Source organism: Gavialis gangeticus, unplaced genomic scaffold (assembly GCF_001723915.1).
Source record: "Gavialis gangeticus isolate Ggan-Ray unplaced genomic scaffold, GavGan_comp1, whole genome shotgun sequence".
Classification (NCBI taxonomy): Eukaryota; Metazoa; Chordata; order Crocodylia; family Gavialidae; genus Gavialis; species Gavialis gangeticus.
Window position 1 is genome coordinate 56,391,170 of NW_017728994.1, and position 3,788 is coordinate 56,394,957.

The 3,788-nt window shown below is 44.3% G+C and overlaps 1 protein-coding gene across 3 annotated transcripts in view; it reads right to left on the reverse strand.

Annotated features, from left to right (window-relative positions):
- Window positions 1–3,788, reverse strand: part of CCDC186 (coiled-coil domain containing 186) — a 59,118-nt gene that overhangs the window by 46,480 nt on the left and 8,850 nt on the right. The gene's annotated exons all lie outside the window — the stretch shown is intronic.

Sequence of the window (3,788 nt, forward strand, 5' to 3'; positions counted from 1 at the left end):
AAAAAAAAAAAAAAAAAAAAAACAACCCACGCTGTTCCTCATTCCTGAGCCCTGACTGTCCATCACAGCCTGTACACACAACTAGCAGAACATCTCTACACTCAGCAACCTGGAGGGGTGAGAAAACAGCTTCCCATTTCTGCCAGCTTCACACCCTACAAAGAAGCATCTAGCTGCTTGAAGATGGATGGCACTCTACCTCCGTCTGTAATACTGTACAGCCACCCTCTCAGAAAGGAGTTGGCAGAATGAATGTTTGCAGAATCACTAGATGTAGAAACTGCTCCATACAGCAAAGCTCGGGTACACAGATTGCAAATGGCCAAGCACACTTGCTGACTGGCTTCCCCAAGGTGGCTGGTCACACTATGTTGTCTCATCTTCATTTCAGGATGCTTCTGCAGGTGTCCTGACAACTCACTGTGAAGACTCTAGAAACACCACTGCCCTTTTTAGGCTGACCTGTCGGCCAGTCTTCAGGAGACAAGTTGCAATGCCTTGATGACAAGGAATCAAATGTCTTTGGTGCGCTCTTGTGTATTTACCAAGAGTCCCATTTCTCTGAACAAGCAGAGGTAGCTTCCTAATTCAGCAGTTCAACTCTGCCATTCCAGGAAGCAATCTGCCCTCACGTACCAGTTTCCTTGCTGCCTCCCAACACTGGCACCACCTCTTCTCCATCACCAGGGTGACCCCAGGATCTCTTGGCTTTGCTTTTGCTCACTCCCTGCCATGCTAGCCAGTGCCTTGGGTTGTGACTTGTATCGTCCCAGCTACTAGTAAGCAAAGGGACTTTTCACTGCATCCTCACTATGCTTGAATGTATAATGTTCAATAGTGGCAGACTTCTACCAGGTCTGTTAGCAACTGCTGCTGCTAATGCCCTCCAGCACAACATGCACAAACAGCTGCAAAAAAAAATGAGCAATCAACTTACTTGCCTCTACCAAAAGACTCTGGTAAGCAAAAATATAAGACTGGACAGAAGCCAGCATTTGGTAATGGTAGATAACATGTAAGATTCACAGCAAGGAAACGCAAGGAATTTATACCGCAACAATACAAATACATGGGGAGGAACCAACGCTGAGTTTTGAGGATTCAATATTTCCTGCAGACTTGCTACAAATGCAATTATTGACTAGAATAACTTAAGATTCCTAGCCTTCCTCATAATGAAGCCTGCATTATATCACTTTGTATTTCAAATTCTGTTTGCTTGCAATGTAAGAGGATTGAATTGCGAAGTGTGATTTCCCACCATTCATCAACTGTTCAGTGTTAACTTTTGCGTTCAAATTACCAACATGTAAATAAGGAATACTAACGTTTGTCACCATTTCATTGCTGCTCCTCACATTGGAAACCTCCACCTAATGCGTTTAATGGAAATGACAATGGCAGCTGCACTTTGCCATTCAAGTACAATACTCCTTGCAAATGAATGAAACAAAACAGTGAATTTTGAACATGTGTTCAGTGACAATTTAGCTGCTTGCAACAGGCTTTACAAATAGAAGTCTAAGGCAGGTACCTTTTAGCAGCTGAAAAGTCTAGGTGCAGCTTATAAACAGGGACTTTTTTAAAATTGTGGTAGGACAAAGGCTTTTTCACAGCCTGCTCCTGGCAGTGAGGACCACTGGTTGCCAATATTTTTTTTCTGGTGTTGATTTCATGGACAGTCCCAGATTTCATGTTTTCCGTGAAACCACAAATTAATGAAGTCCCTACTTATAAAAATTCAGTTTATTTTAAAAATTGAGAGACTACTTTAAATATCAACTGTTAAAATATAATACAGCCAAAAACTACTTTAGATATTAAGACACACCTGCTTTCACTGAGTGTTTGAGAGAATCTTAACAGACTTGTCAGGTCTTCCTGCAGTTATTTTCTTAACCTGATTATTAATTTAAAGTTCTTTTTTCCAAGTATGTGTAAGTCATGAAGTTAACGGTATCGTTTCCCAAGGACTTGTTGCTTTTAAAAATTTGAGTAATACCCATGATACAGTGTGCTATTTGTGTGGGTATAGAAGAACAGAAAACACTAAACTTAAAGTACTAGCCAGCTGCCCATCAGGAATGACAGGGGGGTGGGTGGGGACGCAGCACAGCCACCCACCACCCCGGGGAGTGGGGGGGGTGGGAAGCCTGCCCCATCATCCCCCTCAGCCAGCACCCTGTGCTGCTGCCGCCTGCAAGAAGCTCCGCCCCCCCAGGTTGCTCCATCCCTGCCATCAAGGCTGCGCTCCACCGCACTGCCACCTCCTGTCCATAACACTCTTGGTGCACTCTGATTGGTTGTTTCAGACAACCAATCAGAGTATGAATAAAGCATTACGGACAGACAGACAGACTAAGGCTTTTATAATATTACTAGCCAATTGCCCGTCAAGAATGACGGGGAGGAGGGGGTGGGATGGAGTGCAGCCACCTAACGCCCCATGCTGCTGCTGTTCTGCCTCTTGCAGGGAGCGGGGTCTGTCTGATCATCAGTGGTGGTCCTGTCCACCCTCTGTCCGGTCCTTGGCACAACTTCAAAATCATGGCGGCACCCCCCATGCTTGGAGCACTCTGATTGGCAGTTTCCGTCAGCCAATCAGAGTGTGAATAAAGTGTTACAGATGGACAGACTTAGGCTTTATAATATTATAATGATTAAAATATATGACAACATAAAATTCTATGTACCAGCTCAGTGGCATTCACTTCTACAACACCTAAGCAAGGGGAGTGAGTTAATCTCAGCATAGCTCATGTCCACATGCAGCAGTTAGTTATCTTTGTAACCCTGAGAGTCAACCACATCTGACTTTGACAAACACCTAGGCTGACCTGTCACATCTTCCTGTGATTTAGTTCATGATGCTTGCTCTACTGCTCTGGCAGAACCTTTATAATGTGCCTGCGCAACTAGTCTGATGCGTCCTTCGGACACTCTAGAGCAGCATTTCTCAACCCGTGGATCATGACCCAAAAGTGGGTTGCAAGAATGTTCGTGACCCTTTCATATAATCAGGGGAAACGGGGGTGGGGGGGAAATCACAGATTTTCCCATTTAAAAGGAGAAAAACACAGGAAACCCCTTGCAGGCTGACAGAGTTCCAGCCTGGAAGGGGCTGCATGGGGCTGGGGGAAGTGGGAAGCGGGAAGCAGAAAGACGGCAATCGGGCAGAGGGTCCCACATGCACGTGCACACATGCGCAGGGCAGCCAGGCAGTGTAGAAAGCAGCTCCCACAGCTCCTGCCAGAATACGCCGATCAGTAGCCAGACTGAAAATGTAAATTGTTTTGCTTACTGCTACTGAAAGGAGCTATCTTAGGTGCTTGGGTTTTTTTAAACTATATCCCTAATCTCATAGTAAATGGGACTATTACAAGTGCACAGTTATGAAGCTGTGCGAGTGGTTGAAGGATCTTATATGGTAGGTATAAGAGCCAAATTAATGAAATTTCCAAGTTGAAGGAATCTATTTAACATGTTTTGAATTATGTACTTACTATTTTTCTGCCACCAAAAGTCCCCTGCTGAGTCTGAAATACCCTTAAAGATGCTTGGAAATCAATCAAAATTAGAAATATATTCCTTGTACTTATTTAACAAAACATGACCCATAACATGTTGTTTGTTCATTGCATATGCTGAATGACTGATTTTTTTTAATCCAAGACACTCTCCCATCCTAACTTTTGCAAAGCAGGGACCAACTGTAGAGCACCCTGTTTGTTAGGAATTCTTAAAAGTCCAGGAAGTCAAATACTCTGAGGACTTGGGGGGGGGGGGGG